The sequence below is a fragment of the Balaenoptera ricei genome, chromosome 20, assembly GCF_028023285.1.
Source record: "Balaenoptera ricei isolate mBalRic1 chromosome 20, mBalRic1.hap2, whole genome shotgun sequence".
Taxonomy (NCBI): Eukaryota; Metazoa; Chordata; class Mammalia; order Artiodactyla; family Balaenopteridae; genus Balaenoptera; species Balaenoptera ricei.
In genome coordinates this window covers 31,118,740-31,136,234 of record NC_082658.1, presented here as the reverse complement: position 1 = coordinate 31,136,234, position 17,495 = coordinate 31,118,740, and positions in this window count along the sequence as shown.

Genomic DNA, 17,495 nt, shown 5'->3' with positions numbered 1-17,495 from the left:
AAAGTCTTTGGCCGATGACCAATATGCTTGTGCTTGGGCGAGGGTTAGGCAGGAACTTTCCAACACAGGGTTTTTGCCTCACCGTAAGCCGTCCCTTTGGGCTGAAGCAGGCGGCGGGTCTGTCTGTATCACAGTCTGGGAAGGAGGGCCTCAGGTGAGTCTGCCCACTGACTGCCCTCCATCATAGCCAGCTGAGAAAATATGGCAAGGCTGATGGAACCCACTGACAGCGAAATGTTTCTCTTCAGAAGAGGAGATTTTGCTACCAAACGTCAGCAGCTCCTCAGAGTGCTGTTCTGGTGTAGACTGGGGCGAGCTCCCACGGTCCGAAGATTACGAACGGCTCTTTTCCAGTTGCTTCATCCGAGAGAGAGCCAGAAGGGCTGATCTCAACAAATAGGGCTGCACCCCGTGAGTGCTTCGGGCAGGGCAGTCCTGAGCCAGTGTGCCACCTAAGGAATGAAAGCCAAGTTTCCTAGCCACAGGAAAGCAGACCGAGGCCTGCTGTTTTCTCTAGGCGATTGACGTGAGCTTGAGGGTGAGGCCTATACTACATTGTGGAAAAGCTCGGGGTCACGGCTGTCTTTCTCCCTCTCTCGGTCCCATGCCCTGGGCTCAGCCATGGGGGAATGCTGAGGGGGAGAGACTGCCTCTCTGCCGGACTCAGAGGGCTTCCTCCCTTTCGGGCAATTCTGTTTGTGTCTTACTTCGTGGAGGAGGAATGAGGGCGCCCAGAGATATTCTGACATGAAATGCCTATCGACAGAGGATCTGGAGGAGCTGGTTTGTCAGTGGAAGGAGCCAAAAAGCCTGCATTCCTAAGGTCTCTCTGAGAACTGCCAGACACTCTGCCGTCATAGGCCTAAGAATTGGAAATTGTGACGGCAAGGCAACACCTGGAATCCTAGGAGGCAGTGGAAGTGCGGCTCTCAAACTGGATGGAAGAAGCTTCCAAGCATAGGGTTCTTTCATGTCCCAAAGAGAACCCGCGTGTCTGAGGCTGCTAGCCTTGTGGCTGGAGAGAACTGGCATCCCCGTGGGCCTGTCGGCTCATTTCCTCTTTCTGACCCTCGAAGGAAAGTCTTCCAAAAAGCCTTTGGGACCCGCTTAGAGAGAACAGCTGCGAAGCTGATGCACAGAACATCGACATAGAGACTAGCCCTGGGTCCCAAGCATCCACCTTTCTCTGGAGGGTACGTACCCCACCCGGGGATTCAAGCAGGGAGTTTGCCTTGTACAACTTAGGCAGGAAACTGGGAGGAGATGGAGGGCCACTCTACCTGCGCTCACACCACGTGGCCCGGAGAAGTTATCACGCAGCAGAATTCAACACCCTCCGACTACACGTGTGTAGCCAAAAGAGGCGCTGGGCAGTGGGTGTTCTCAGGCCAAGAGCAGTCCTTGTTCTGGGCCGCACCTGCTCTGCGGTTCAAAGGGTCTCTGAGTCTGCTCCTTTGGAGGCATTTCAGAGCTGACGCTATCCCTGGGCTGCCGAAGCAAAGAGGCATAGCGGCCTTTCACACTGAAGGCATGGGCTTGTTTCCCATTCAGAGAGTGTATGTGGGCCCTCCCAGGCTGGAGGCGCGTTAGCTGACACCCTTTGCGCTGTGCCCCTGGAAAATCCAAGTGGCTGTACCCGATGTGGGCTGCCTGGTGAAACAACTTGCAGTCACCAGCACCCTGAGTACCCTTCCTGCAGTGTGAGTCCTAGCTAGGTAAACTCGGCCTTCGGAGGCTAGAGGGGAGCAAACATGTTCAACTTGTGGGGAAAGTCTTTGGCCGATGACCAATATGCTTGTGCTTGGGCGAGGGTTAGGCAGGAACTTTCCAACACAGGGTTTTTGCCTCACCGTAAGCCGTCCCTTTGGGCTGAAGCAGGCGGCGGGTCTGTCTGTATCACAGTCTGGGAAGGAGGGCCTCAGGTGAGTCTGCCCACTGACTGCCCTCCATCATAGCCAGCTGAGAAAATATGGCAAGGCTGATGGAACCCACTGACAGCGAAATGTTTCTCTTCAGAAGAGGAGAGTTTGCTACCAAACGTCAGCAGCTCCTCAGAGTGCTGTTCTGGTGTAGACTGGGGCGAGCTCCCACGGTCCGAAGATTACGAACGGCTCTTTTCCAGTTGCTTCATCCGAGAGAGAGCCAGAAGGGCTGATCTCAACAAATAGGGCTGCACCCCGTGAGTGCTTCGGGCAGGGCAGTCCTGAGCCAGTGTGCCACCTAAGGAATGAAAGCCAAGTTTCCTAGCCACAGGAAAGCAGACCGAGGCCTGCTGTTTTCTCTAGGCGATTGACGTGAGCTTGAGGGTGAGGCCTATACTACATTGTGGAAAAGCTCGGGGTCACGGCTGTCTTTCTCCCTCTCTCGGTCCCATGCCCTGGGCTCAGCCATGGGGGAATGCGGAGTGGGAGAGACTGCCTCTCTGCCGGACTCAGAAGGCTTCCTCCCTTTAGGGCAATTCCGTTTGTGTCTTACTTCGTGGAGGAGGAATGAGGGCGCCCAGAGATCTTCTGACATGAAATGGCTAACGACAGAGGACCTGGAGGAGCTGGTTTGTCAGTGGAAGGAGCCAAGAAGCCTGCATTCCTAAGGTCTCTCTGAGAACTGCCAGACGCTCTGCCGTCATAGGCCTACGAAGTGGAAATTGTGACGGCAAGGCAACACCTGGAATCCTAGGAGGCAGTGGAAGTGCGGCTCTCAAACTGGATGGAAGAAGCTTCCAAGCATAGTGTTCTTTCATGTCCCAAAGAGAACCCAAGTGTCTGAGGCTGCTAGCCTTGTGGCTGGAGAGAACTGGCATCCCCGTGGGCCTGTCGGCTCATTTCCTCTTTCTGACCCGCGAAGGAAAGTCTTCCAAAAAGCCTTTGGGACCCGCTTAGAGAGAACAGCTGCGAAGCTGATGCACAGAACATCGACATAGAGACTAGCCCTGGGTCCCAAGCAGCCACCTATCTCTGGAGGGTACGTACCCCACCCGGGGATTCAAGCAGGGAGTTTGCCTTGTACAGCTTAGGCAGGAAACCGGGAGGAGATGGAGGGCCACTCTACCTGCGCTCACACTACCTGGCCCGGAGAAGTTATCTCGCAGCAGAATTCCACACCCTCCCACTACACGTGTGTAGCCAAAAGAGGCGCTGGGCAGTGGGTGTTCTCAGCCCAAGAGCAGTCCTTGTTCTGGGCCGCACCTGCTCCGTGGTTCAAAGGGTCTCTGAGTCTGCTCCTTTGGAGGCATTTCAGAGCTGACGCTATCCCTGGGCTGCCGAAGCAAAGAGGCATAGCGGCCTTTCACACTGAAGCCATGGGCTTGTTTCCCATTCAGCGAGTGTATGTGGTCCCTCCCAGGCTGGAGGCGCGTCAGGTGACACCATTTGCGCTCTGCCCCTGGAAAATGCAAGTGGCTGTACCCGATGTGGGCTGCCTGGTGAAACAACTTGCAGTCACCAGCACCCTGAGTACCTTTCCTGAAGTGTGAGTCCTAGCTAGGTAAACTCGGCCTTCGGAGGCTAGAGGGGAGCAAACATGTTCAACTGGTGGGGAAAGTCTTTGACCGATGACCAATATGCTTGTGCTTGGGCGAGGGTTAGGCAGGAACTTTCCAACACAGGGTTTTTACCTCACCGTAAGCCGTCCCTTTGGGCTGAAGCAGGCGGCGGGTCTGTCTGTATCACAGTCTGGGAAGGAGGGCCTCAGGTGAGTCTGAGTCTGCCCACTGACTGCCCTCCATCATAGCCAGCTGAGGAAATATGGCAAGGCTGATGGAACCCACTGACAGCGAAATGTTTCTCTTCAGAAGAGGAGGTTTTGCAACCAAACGTCAGCAGCTCCTCAGAGTGCTGTTCTGGTGTAGACGAGGGCAAGCTCCCACGGTCCGAAGATTATGAACGGCTCTTTTCCAGTTGCTTCATCCGAGAGAGAGCCAGAAGGGCTGATCTCAACAAATAGGGCGGCACACCGTGAGTGCTTCGGGCAGGGCAGTCCTGAGCCAGTGTGCCACCTAAGGAATGAAAGCCAAGTTTCCTAGCCACAGGAAAGCAGACCGAGGCCTGCTGTTTTCTCTAGGCGATTGACGTGAGCCTGAGGGTGAGGCCTATACTACGTTGTGGAAAAGCTCGGGGTCACGGCTGTCTTCCTCCCTCTCTCGGTCCCATGCCCTGGGCTCAGCCATGGGGGAATGCGGAGTGGGAGAGACTGCCTCTCTGCCGGACTCAGAAGGCCTCCTCCCTTTAGGGCAATTCCGTTTGTGTCTTACTTCGTGGAGGAGGAATGAGGGCGCCCAGAGATCTTCTGACATGAAATGGCTAACGACAGAGGACCTGGAGGAGCTGGTTTGTCAGTGGAAGGAGCCAAGAAGCCTGCATTCCTAAGGTCTCTCTGAGGACTGCCAGACACTCTGCCGTCATAGGCCTAAGAATTGGAAATTGTGACGGCAAGGCAACACCTGGAATCCTAGGAGGCAGTGGAAGTGCGGCTCTCAAACTGGATGGAAGAAGCTTCCAAGCATAGTGTTCTTTCATGTCCCAAAGAGAACCCGCATGTCTGAGGCTGCTAGCCTTGTGGCTGGAGAGAACTGGCATCCCCGTGGGCCTGTCGGCTCATTTCCTCTTTCTGACCCGCGAAGGAAAGTCTTCCAAAAAGCCTTTGGGACCCGCTTAGAGAGAACAGCTGCGAAGCTGATGCACAGAACATCGACATAGAGACTAGCCCTGGGTCCCAAGCAGCCACCTATCTCTGGAGGGTACGTACCCCACCCGGGGATTCAAGCAGGGAGTTTGCCTTGTACAGCTTAGGCAGGAAACCGGGAGGAGATGGAGGGCCACTCTACCTGCGCTCACACTACCTGGCCCGGAGAAGTTATCTCGCAGCAGAATTCCACACCCTCCCACTACACGTGTGTAGCCAAAAGAGGCGCCGGGCAGTGGGTGTTCTCAGCCCAAGAGCAGTCCTTGTTCTGGGCCGCACCTGCTCCGTGGTTCAAAGGGTCTCTGAGTCTGCTCCTTTGGAGGCATTTCAGAGCTGACGCTATCCCTGGGCTACCGAAGCAAAGAGGCATAGCGGCCTTTCACACTGAAGCCATGGGCTTGTTTCCCATTCAGCGAGTGTATGTGGCCCCTCCCAGGCTGGAGGCGCGTCAGGTGACACCATTTGCGCTGTGCCCCTGGAAAATGCAAGTGGCTGTACCCGATTTGGGCTGCCTGGTGAAACAACTTGCAGTCACCAGCACCCTGAGTAACCTTCCTGAAGTGTGAGTCCTAGCTAGGTAAACTCGGCCTTCGGAGGCTAGAGGGGAGCAAACATGTTCAACTGGTGGGGAAAGTCTTTGACCGATGACCAATATGCTTGTGCTTGGGCGAGGGTTAGGCAGGAACTTTCCAACACAGGGTTTTTACCTCACCGTAAGCCGTCCCTTTGGGCTGAAGCAGGCGGCGGGTCTGTCTGTATCACAGTCTGGGAAGGAGGGCCTCAGGTGAGTCTGAGTCTGCCCACTGACTGCCCTCCATCATAGCCAGCTGAGGAAATATGGCAAGGCTGATGGAACCCACTGACAGCGAAATGTTTCTCTTCAGAAGAGGAGGTTTTGCAACCAAACGTCAGCAGCTCCTCAGAGTGCTGTTCTGGTGTAGACGAGGGCAAGCTCCCACGGTCCGAAGATTATGAACGGCTCTTTTCCAGTTGCTTCATCCGAGAGAGAGCCAGAAGGGCTGATCTCAACAAATAGGGCGGCACACCATGAGTGCTTCGGGCAGGGCAGTCCTGAGCCAGTGTGCCACCTAAGGAATGAAAGCCAAGTTTCCTAGCCACAGGAAAGCAGACCGAGGCCTGCTGTTTTCTCTAGGCGATTGACGTGAGCTTGAGGGTGAGGCCTATACTACGTTGTGGAAAAGCTCGGGGTCACGGCTGTCTTCCTCCCTCTCTCGGTCCCATGCCCTGGGCTCAGCCATGGGGGAATGCGGAGTGGGAGAGACTGCCTCTCTGCCGGACTCAGAAGGCTTCCTCCCTTTAGGGCAATTCCGTTTGTGTCTTACTTCGTGGAGGAGGAATGAGGGCGCCCGGAGATCTTCTGACATGAAATGGCTAACGACAGAGGACCTGGAGGAGCTGGTTTGTCAGTGGAAGGAGCCAAGAAGCCTGCATTCCTAAGGTCTCTCTGAGAACTGCCAGACGCTCTGCCGTCATAGGCCTACGAAGTGGAAATTGTGACGGCAAGGCAACACCTGGAATCCTAGGAGGCAGTGGAAGTGCGGCTCTCAAACTGGATGGAAGAAGCTTCCAAGCATAGTGTTCTTTCATGTCCCAAAGAGAACCCGCATGTCTGAGGCTGCTAGCCTTGTGGCTGGAGAGAACTGGCATCCCCGTGGGCCTGTCGGCTCATTTCCTCTTTCTGACCCGCGAAGGAAAGTCTTCCAAAAAGCCTTTGGGACCCGCTTAGAGAGAACAGCTGCGAAGCTGATGCACAGAACATCGACATAGAGACTAGCCCTGGGTCCCAAGCAGCCACCTATCTCTGGAGGGTACGTACCCCACCCGGGGATTCAAGCAGGGAGTTTGCCTTGTACAGCTTAGGCAGGAAACCGGGAGGAGATGGAGGGCCACTCTACCTGCGCTCACACTACCTGGCCCGGAGAAGTTATCTCGCAGCAGAATTCCACACCCTCCCACTACACGTGTGTAGCCAAAAGAGGCGCTGGGCAGTGGGTGTTCTCAGCCCAAGAGCAGTCTTTGTTCTGGGCCGCACCTGCTCCGTGGTTCAAAGGGTCTCTGAGTCTGCTCCTTTGGAGGCATTTCAGAGCTGACGCTATCCCTGGGCTGCCGAAGCAAAGAGGCATAGCGGCCTTTCACACTGAAGCCATGGGCTTGTTTCCCATTCAGCGAGTGTATGTGGTCCCTCCCAGGCTGGAGGCGCGTCAGGTGACACCATTTGCGCTGTGCCCCTGGAAAATGCAAGTGGCTGTACCCGATGTGGGCTGCCTGGTGAAACAACTTGCAGTCACCAGCACCCTGAGTACCTTTCCTGAAGTGTGAGTCCTAGCTAGGTAAACTCGGCCTTCGGAGGCTAGAGGGGAGCAAACATGTTCAACTGGTGGGGAAAGTCTTTGACCGATGACCAATATGCTTGTGCTTGGGCGAGGGTTAGGCAGGAACTTTCCAACACAGGGTTTTTACCTCACCGTAAGCCGTCCCTTTGGGCTGAAGCAGGCGGCGGGTCTGTCTGTATCACAGTCTGGGAAGGAGGGCCTCAGGTGAGTCTGAGTCTGCCCACTGACTGCCCTCCATCATAGCCAGCTGAGGAAATATGGCAAGGCTGATGGAACCCACTGACAGCGAAATGTTTCTCTTCAGAAGAGGAGGTTTTGCAACCAAACGTCAGCAGCTCCTCAGAGTGCTGTTCTGGTGTAGACGAGGGCAAGCTCCCACGGTCCGAAGATTATGAACGGCTCTTTTCCAGTTGCTTCATCCGAGAGAGAGCCAGAAGGGCTGATCTCAACAAATAGGGCGGCACACCGTGAGTGCTTCGGGCAGGGCAGTCCTGAGCCAGTGTGCCACCTAAGGAATGAAAGCCAAGTTTCCTAGCCACAGGAAAGCAGACCGAGGCCTGCTGTTTTCTCTAGGCGATTGACGTGAGCCTGAGGGTGAGGCCTATACTACGTTGTGGAAAAGCTCGGGGTCACGGCTGTCTTCCTCCCTCTCTCGGTCCCATGCCCTGGGCTCAGCCATGGGGGAATGCGGAGTGGGAGAGACTGCCTCTCTGCCGGACTCAGAAGGCCTCCTCCCTTTAGGGCAATTCCGTTTGTGTCTTACTTCGTGGAGGAGGAATGAGGGCGCCCAGAGATCTTCTGACATGAAATGGCTAACGACAGAGGACCTGGAGGAGCTGGTTTGTCAGTGGAAGGAGCCAAGAAGCCTGCATTCCTAAGGTCTCTCTGAGGACTGCCAGACACTCTGCCGTCATAGGCCTAAGAATTGGAAATTGTGACGGCAAGGCAACACCTGGAATCCTAGGAGGCAGTGGAAGTGCGGCTCTCAAACTGGATGGAAGAAGCTTCCAAGCATAGTGTTCTTTCATGTCCCAAAGAGAACCCAAGTGTCTGAGGCTGCTAGCCTTGTGGCTGGAGAGAACTGGCATCCCCGTGGGCCTGTCGGCTCATTTCCTCTTTCTGACCCGCGAAGGAAAGTCTTCCAAAAAGCCTTTGGGACCCGCTTAGAGAGAACAGCTGCGAAGCTGATGCACAGAACATCGACATAGAGACTAGCCCTGGGTCCCAAGCAGCCACCTATCTCTGGAGGGTACGTACCCCACCCGGGGATTCAAGCAGGGAGTTTGCCTTGTACAGCTTAGGCAGGAAACCGGGAGGAGATGGAGGGCCACTCTACCTGCGCTCACACTACCTGGCCCGGAGAAGTTATCTCGCAGCAGAATTCCACACCCTCCCACTACACGTGTGTAGCCAAAAGAGGCGCCGGGCAGTGGGTGTTCTCAGCCCAAGAGCAGTCCTTGTTCTGGGCCGCACCTGCTCCGTGGTTCAAAGGGTCTCTGAGTCTGCTCCTTTGGAGGCATTTCAGAGCTGACGCTATCCCTGGGCTACCGAAGCAAAGAGGCATAGCGGCCTTTCACACTGAAGCCATGGGCTTGTTTCCCATTCAGCGAGTGTATGTGGTCCCTCCCAGGCTGGAGGCGCGTCAGGTGACACCATTTGCGCTGTGCCCCTGGAAAATGCAAGTGGCTGTACCCGATTTGGGCTGCCTGGTGAAACAACTTGCAGTCACCAGCACCCTGAGTACCCTTCCTGAAGTGTGAGTCCTAGCTAGGTAAACTCGGCCTTCGGAGGCTAGAGGGGAGCAAACATGTTCAACTGGTGGGGAAAGTCTTTGACCGATGACCAATATGCTTGTGCTTGGGCGAGGGTTAGGCAGGAACTTTCCAACACAGGGTTTTTACCTCACCGTAAGCCGTCCCTTTGGGCTGAAGCAGGCGGCGGGTCTGTCTGTATCACAGTCTGGGAAGGAGGGCCTCAGGTGAGTCTGAGTCTGCCCACTGACTGCCCTCCATCATAGCCAGCTGAGGAAATATGGCAAGGCTGATGGAACCCACTGACAGCGAAATGTTTCTCTTCAGAAGAGGAGGTTTTGCAACCAAACGTCAGCAGCTCCTCAGAGTGCTGTTCTGGTGTAGACGAGGGCAAGCTCCCACGGTCCGAAGATTATGAATGGCTCTTTTCCAGTTGCTTCATCCGAGAGAGAGCCAGAAGGGCTGATCTCAACAAATAGGGCGGCACACCGTGAGTGCTTCGGGCAGGGCAGTCCTGAGCCAGTGTGCCACCTAAGGAATGAAAGCCAAGTTTCCTAGCCACAGGAAAGCAGACCGAGGCCTGCTGTTTTCTCTAGGCGATTGACGTGAGCCTGAGGGTGAGGCCTATACTACGTTGTGGAAAAGCTCGGGGTCACGGCTGTCTTCCTCCCTCTCTCGGTCCCATGCCCTGGGCTCAGCCATGGGGGAATGCGGAGTGGGAGAGACTGCCTCTCTGCCGGACTCAGAAGGCCTCCTCCCTTTAGGGCAATTCCGTTTGTGTCTTACTTCGTGGAGGAGGAATGAGGGCGCCCAGAGATCTTCTGACATGAAATGGCTAACGACAGAGGACCTGGAGGAGCTGGTTTGTCAGTGGAAGGAGCCAAGAAGCCTGCATTCCTAAGGTCTCTCTGAGGACTGCCAGACACTCTGCCGTCATAGGCCTAAGAATTGGAAATTGTGACAGCAAGGCAACACCTGGAATCCTAGGAGGCAGTGGAAGTGCGGCTCTCAAACTGGATGGAAGAAGCTTCCAAGCATAGTGTTCTTTCATGTCCCAAAGAGAACCCAAGTGTCTGAGGCTGCTAGCCTTGTGGCTGGAGAGAACTGGCATCCCCGTGGGCCTGTCGGCTCATTTCCTCTTTCTGACCCGCGAAGGAAAGTCTTCCAAAAAGCCTTTGAGACCCGCTTGGAGAGAACAGCTGCGAAGCTGATGCACAGAACATCGACATAGAGACTAGCCCTGGGTCCCAAGCAGCCACCTATCTCTGGAGGGTACGTACCCCACCCGGGGATTCAAGCAGGGAGTTTGCCTTGTACAGCTTAGGCAGGAAACCGGGAGGAGATGGAGGGCCACTCTACTTGCGCTCACACTACCTGGCCCGGAGAAGTTATCTCGCAGCAGAATTCCACACCCTCCCACTACACGTGTGTAGCCAAAAGAGGCGCTGGGCAGTGGGTGTTCTCAGCCCAAGAGCAGTCCTTGTTCTGGGCCGCACCTGCTCCGTGGTTCAAAGGGTCTCTGAGTCTGCTCCTTTGGAGGCATTTCAGAGCTGACGCTATCCCTGGGCTGCCGAAACAAAGAGGCATAGCGGCCTTTCACACTGAAGCCATGGGCTTGTTTCCCATTCAGCGAGTGTATGTGGCCCCTCCCAGGCTGGAGGCGCGTCAGGTGACACCATTTGCGCTGTGCCCCTGGAAAATGCAAGTGGCTGTACCCGATTTGGGCTGCCTGGTGAAACAACTTGCAGTCACCAGCACCCTGAGTACCCTTCCTGAAGTGTGAGTCCTAGCTAGGTAAACTCGGCCTTCGGAGGCTAGAGGGGAGCAAACATGTTCAACTGGTGGGGAAAGTCTTTGACCGATGACCAATATGCTTGTGCTTGGGCGAGGGTTAGGCAGGAACTTTCCAACACAGGGTTTTTACCTCACCGTAAGCCGTCCCTTTGGGCTGAAGCAGGCGGCGGGTCTGTCTGTATCACAGTCTGGGAAGGAGGGCCTCAGGTGAGTCTGCCCACTGACTGCCCTCCATCATAGCCAGCTGAGGAAATATGGCAAGGCTGATGGAACCCACTGACAGCGAAATGTTTCTCTTCAGAAGAGGAGATTTTGCAGCCAAACGTCAGCAGCTCCTCAGAGTGCTGTTCTGGTGTAGACGAGGGCAAGCTCCCACGGTCCGAAGATTATGAACGGCTCTTTTCCAGTTGCTTCATCCGAGAGAGAGCCAGAAGGGCTGATCTCAACAAATAGGGCGGCACACCGTGAGTGCTTCGGGCAGGGCAGGGCAGTCCTGAGCCAGTGTGCCACCTAAGGAATGAAAGCCAAGTTTCCTAGCCACAGGAAAGCAGACCGAGGCCTGCTGTTTTCTCTAGGCGATTGACGTGAGCCTGAGGTGAGGCCTATACTACGTTGTGGAAAAGCTCGGGGTCACGGCTGTCTTCCTCCCTCTCTCGGTCCCATGCCCTGGGCTCAGCCATGGGGGAATGCGGAGTGGGAGAGACTGCCTCTCTGCCGGACTCAGAAGGCTTCCTCCCTTTAGGGCAATTCCGTTTGTGTCTTACTTCGTGGAGGAGGAATGAGGGCGCCCAGAGATCTTCTGACATGAAATGGCTAACGACAGAGGACCTGGAGGAGCTGGTTTGTCAGTGGAAGGAGCCAAGAAGCCTGCATTCCTAAGGTCTCTCTGAGGACTGCCAGACACTCTGCCGTCATAGGCCTAAGAATTGGAAATTGTGACGGCCAGGCAACACCTGGAATCCTAGGAGGCAGTGGAAGTGCGGCTCTCAAACTGGATGGAAGAAGCTTCCAAGCATAGGGTTCTTTCATGTCCCAAAGAGAACCCAAGTGTCTGAGGCTGCTAGCCTTGTGGCTGGAGAGAACTGGCATCCCCGTGGGCATGTCGGCTCATTTCCTCTTTCTGACCCGCGAAGGAAAGTCTTCCAAAAAGCCTTTGGGACCCGCTTAGAGAGAACAGCTGCGAAGCTGATGCACAGAACATCGACATAGAGACTAGCCCTGGGTCCCAAGCAGCCACCTATCTCTGGAGGGTACGTACTCCACCCGGGGATTCAAGCAGGGAGTTTGCCTTGTACAGCTTAGGCAGGAAACCGGGAGGAGATGGAGGGCCACTCTACCTGCGCTCACACTACCTGGCCCGGAGAAGTTATCTCGCAGCAGAATTCCACACCCTCCCACTACACGTGTGTAGCCAAAAGAGGCGCCGGGCAGTGGGTGTTCTCAGCCCAAGAGCAGTCCTTGTTCTGGGCCGCACCTGCTCCGTGGTTCAAAGGGTCTCTGAGTCTGCTCCTTTGGAGGCATTTCAGAGCTGACGCTATCCCTGGGCTGCCGAAGCAAAGAGGCATAGCGGCCTTTCACACTGAAGCCATGGGCTTGTTTCCCATTCAGCGAGTGTATGTGGCCCCTCCCAGGCTGGAGGCGCGTCAGGTGACACCATTTGCGCTGTGCCCCTGGAAAATGCAAGTGGCTGTACCCGATTTGGGCTGCCTGGTGAAACAACTTGCAGTCACCAGCACCCTGAGTACCCTTCCTGAAGTGTGAGTCCTAGCTAGGTAAACTCGGCCTTCGGAGGCTAGAGGGGAGCAAACATGTTCAACTGGTGGGGAAAGTCTTTGACCGATGACCAATATGCTTGTGCTTGGGCGAGGGTTAGGCAGGAACTTTCCAACACAGGGTTTTTACCTCACCGTAAGCCGTCCCTTTGGGCTGAAGCAGGCGGCGGGTCTGTCTGTATCACAGTCTGGGAAGGAGGGCCTCAGGTGAGTCTGAGTCTGCCCACTGACTGCCCTCCATCATAGCCAGCTGAGGAAATATGGCAAGGCTGATGGAACGCACTGACAGCGAAATGTTTCTCTTCAGAAGAGGAGGTTTTGCAACCAAACGTCAGCAGCTCCTCAGAGTGCTGTTCTGGTGTAGACGAGGGCAAGCTCCCACGGTCCGAAGATTATGAACGGCTCTTTTCCAGTTGCTTCATCCGAGAGAGAGCCAGAAGGGCTGATCTCAACAAATAGGGCGGCACACCATGAGTGCTTCGGGCAGGGCAGTCCTGAGCCAGTGTGCCACCTAAGGAATGAAAGCCAAGTTTCCTAGCCACAGGAAAGCAGACCGAGGCCTGCTGTTTTCTCTAGGCGATTGACGTGAGCTTGAGGGTGAGGCCTATACTACGTTGTGGAAAAGCTCGGGGTCATGGCTGTCTTCCTCCCTCTCTCGGTCCCATGCCCTGGGCTCAGCCATGGGGGAATGCGGAGTGGGAGAGACTGCCTCTCTGCCGGACTCAGAAGGCTTCCTCCCTTTAGGGCAATTCCGTTTGTGTCTTACTTCGTGGAGGAGGAATGAGGGCGCCCAGAGATCTTCTGACATGAAATGGCTAACGACAGAGGACCTGGAGGAGCTGGTTTGTCAGTGGAAGGAGCCAAGAAGCCTGCATTCCTAAGGTCTCTCTGAGAACTGCCAGACGCTCTGCCGTCATAGGCCTACGAAGTGGAAATTGTGACGGCAAGGCAACACCTGGAATCCTAGGAGGCAGTGGAAGTGCGGCTCTCAAACTGGATGGAAGAAGCTTCCAAGCATAGTGTTCTTTCATGTCCCAAAGAGAACCCAAGTGTCTGAGGCTGCTAGCCTTGTGGCTGGAGAGAACTGGCATCCCCGTGGGCCTGTCGGCTCATTTCCTCTTTCTGACCCGCGAAGGAAAGTCTTCCAAAAAGCCTTTGGGACCCGCTTAGAGAGAACAGCTGCGAAGCTGATGCACAGATCATCGACATAGAGACTAGCCCTGGGTCCCAAGCAGCCACCTATCTCTGGAGGGTACGTACCCCACCCGGGGATTCAAGCAGGGAGTTTGCCTTGTACAGCTTAGGCAGGAAACCGGGAGGAGATGGAGGGCCACTCTACCTGCGCTCACACTACCTGGCCCGGAGAAGTTATCTCGCAGCAGAATTCCACACCCTCCCACTACACGTGTGTAGCCAAAAGAGGCGCTGGGCAGTGGGTGTTCTCAGCCCAAGAGCAGTCCTTGTTCTGGGCCGCACCTGCTCCGTGGTTCAAAGGGTCTCTGAGTCTGCTCCTTTGGAGGCATTTCAGAGCTGACGCTATCCCTGGGCTGCCGAAGCAAAGAGGCATAGCGGCCTTTCACACTGAAGCCATGGGCTTGTTTCCCATTCAGCGAGTGTATGTGGTCCCTCCCAGGCTGGAGGCGCGTCAGGTGACACCATTTGCGCTGCCCCTGGAAAATGCAAGTGGCTGTACCCGATGTGGGCTGCCTGGTGAAACAACTTGCAGTCACCAGCACCCTGAGTACCTTTCCTGAAGTGTGAGTCCTAGCTAGGTAAACTCGGCCTTCGGAGGCTAGAGGGGAGCAAACATGTTCAACTGGTGGGGAAAGTCTTTGACCGATGACCAATATGCTTGTGCTTGGGCGAGGGTTAGGCAGGAACTTTCCAACACAGGGTTTTTACCTCACCGTAAGCCGTCCCTTTGGGCTGAAGCAGGCGGCGGGTCTGTCTGTATCACAGTCTGGGAAGGAGGGCCTCAGGTGAGTCTGCCCACTGACTGCCCTCCATCATAGCCAGCTGAGAAAATATGGCAAGGCTGATGGAACCCACTTACAGCGGAATATTTCTCTTCAGAAGAGGAGATTTTGCAGCCAAACGTCAGCAGCTCCTCAGAGTGCTGTTCTGGTGTAGACGAGGGCAAGCTCCCACGGTCCGAAGATTATGAACGGCTCTTTTCCAGTTGCTTCATCCGAGAGAGAGCCAGAAGGGCTGATCTCAACAAATAGGGCGGCACACCGTGAGTGCTTCGGGCAGGGCAGGGCAGTCCTGAGCCAGTGTGCCACCTAAGGAATGAAAGCCAAGTTTCCTAGCCACAGGAAAGCAGACCGAGGCCTGCTGTTTTCTCTAGGCGATTGACGTGAGCCTGAGGGTGAGGCCTATACTACGTTGTGGAAAAGCTCGGGGTCACGGCTGTCTTCCTCCCTCTCTCGGTCCCATGCCCTGGGCTCAGCCATGGGGGAATGCGGAGTGGGAGAGACTGCCTCTCTGCCGGACTCAGAAGGCCTCCTCCCTTTAGGGCAATTCCGTTTGTGTCTTACTTCGTGGAGGAGGAATGAGGGCGCCCAGAGATCTTCTGACATGAAATGGCTAACGACAGAGGACCTGGAGGAGCTGGTTTGTCAGTGGAAGGAGCCAAGAAGCCTGCATTCCTAAGGTCTCTCTGAGAACTGCCAGACACTCTGCCGTCATAGGCCTAAGAATTGGAAATTGTGACGGCAAGGCAACACCTGGAATCCTAGGAGGCAGTGGAAGTGCGGCTCTCAAACTGGATGGAAGAAGCTTCCAAGCATAGGGTTCTTTCATGTCCCAAAGAGAACCCAAGTGTCTGAGGCTGCTAGCCTTGTGGCTGGAGAGAACTGGCATCCCCGTGGGCCTGTCGGCTCATTTCCTCTTTCTGACCCGCGAAGGAAAGTCTTCCAAAAAGCCTTTGGGACCCGCTTAGAGAGAACAGCTGCGAAGCTGATGCACAGAACATCGACATAGAGACTAGCCCTGGGTCCCAAGCAGCCACCTATCTCTGGAGGGTACGTACCCCACCCGGGGATTCAAGCAGGGAGTTTGCCTTGTACAGCTTAGGCAGGAAACCGGGAGGAGATGGAGGGCCACTCTACCTGCGCTCACACTACCTGGCCCGGAGAAGTTATCTCGCAGCAGAATTCCACACCCTCCCACTACACGTGTGTAGCCAAAAGAGGCGCTGGGCAGTGGGTGTTCTCAGCCCAAGAGCAGTCCTTGTTCTGGGCCGCACCTGCTCCGTGGTTCAAAGGGTCTCTGAGTCTGCTCCTTTGGAGGCATTTCAGAGCTGACGCTATCCCTGGGCTGCCGAAGCAAAGAGGCATAGCGGCCTTTCACACTGAAGGCATGGGCTTGTTTCCCATTCAGCGAGTGTATGTGGCCCCTCCCAGGCTGGAGGCGCGTCAGGTGACACCATTTGCGCTGCCCCTGGAAAATGCAAGTGGCTGTACCCGATGTGGGCTGCCTGGTGAAACAACTTGCAGTCACCAGCACCCTGAGTACCCTTCCTGCAGTGTGAGTCCTAGCTAGGTAAACTCGGCCTTCGGAGGCTAGAGGGGAGCAAACATGTTCAACTTGTGGGGAAAGTCTTTGGCCGATGACCAATATGCTTGTGCTTGGGCGAGGGTTAGGCAGGAACTTTCCAACACAGGGTTTTTGCCTCACCGTAAGCCGTCCCTTTGGGCTGAAGCAGGCGGCGGGTCTGTCTGTATCACAGTCTGGGAAGGAGGGCCTCAGGTGAGTCTGCCCACTGACTGCCCTCCATCATAGCCAGCTGAGAAAATATGGCAAGGCTGATGGAACCCACTGACAGCGAAATGTTTCTCTTCAGAAGAGGAGATTTTGCTACCAAACGTCAGCAGCTCCTCAGAGTGCTGTTCTGGTGTAGACTGGGGCGAGCTCCCACGGTCCGAAGATTACGAACGGCTCTTTTCCAGTTGCTTCATCCGAGAGAGAGCCAGAAGGGCTGATCTCAACAAATAGGGCTGCACCCCGTGAGTGCTTCGGGCAGGGCAGTCCTGAGCCAGTGTGCCACCTAAGGAATGAAAGCCAAGTTTCCTAGCCACAGGAAAGCAGACCGAGGCCTGCTGTTTTCTCTAGGCGATTGACGTGAGCTTGAGGGTGAGGCCTATACTACATTGTGGAAAAGCTCGGGGTCACGGCTGTCTTTCTCCCTCTCTCGGTCCCATGCCCTGGGCTCAGCCATGGGGGAATGCTGAGGGGGAGAGACTGCCTCTCTGCCGGACTCAGAGGGCTTCCTCCCTTTCGGGCAATTCCGTTTGTGTCTTACTTCGTGGAGGAGGAATGAGGGCGCCCAGAGATATTCTGACATGAAATGCCTATCGACAGAGGATCTGGAGGAGCTGGTTTGTCAGTGGAAGGAGTCAAAAAGCCTGCATTCCTAAGGTCTCTCTGAGAACTGCCAGACACTCTGCCGTCATAGGCCTAAGAATTGGAAATTGTGACGGCAAGGCAACACCTGGAATCCTAGGAGGCAGTGGAAGTGCGGCTCTCAAACTGGATGGAAGAAGCTTCCAAGCATAGGGTTCTTTCATGTCCCAAAGAGAACCCGCGTGTCTGAGGCTGCTAGCCTTGTGGCTGGAGAGAACTGGCATCCCCGTGGGCCTGTCGGCTCATTTCCTCTTTCTGACCCTCGAAGGAAAGTCTTCCAAAAAGCCTTTGGGACCCGCTTAGAGAGAACAGCTGCGAAGCTGATGCACAGAACATCGACATAGAGACTAGCCCTGGGTCCCAAGCATCCACCTTTCTCTGGAGGGTACGTACCCCACCCGGGGATTCAAGCAGGGAGTTTGCCTTGTACAACTTAGGCAGGAAACTGGGAGGAGATGGAGGGCCACTCTACCTGCGCTCACACCACGTGGCCCGGAGAAGTTATCACGCAGCAGAATTCAACACCCTCCCACTACACGTGTGTAGCCAAAAGAGGCGCTGGGCAGTGGGTGTTCTCAGCCCAAGAGCAGTCCTTGTTCTGGGCCCCACCTGCTGTGTGGTTCAAAGGGTCTCTGAGTCTGCTCCTTTGGAGGCATTTCAGAGCTGACGCTATCCCTGGGCTGCCGAAGCAAAGAGGCATAGCGGCCTTTCACACTGAAGGCATGGGCTTGTTTCCCATT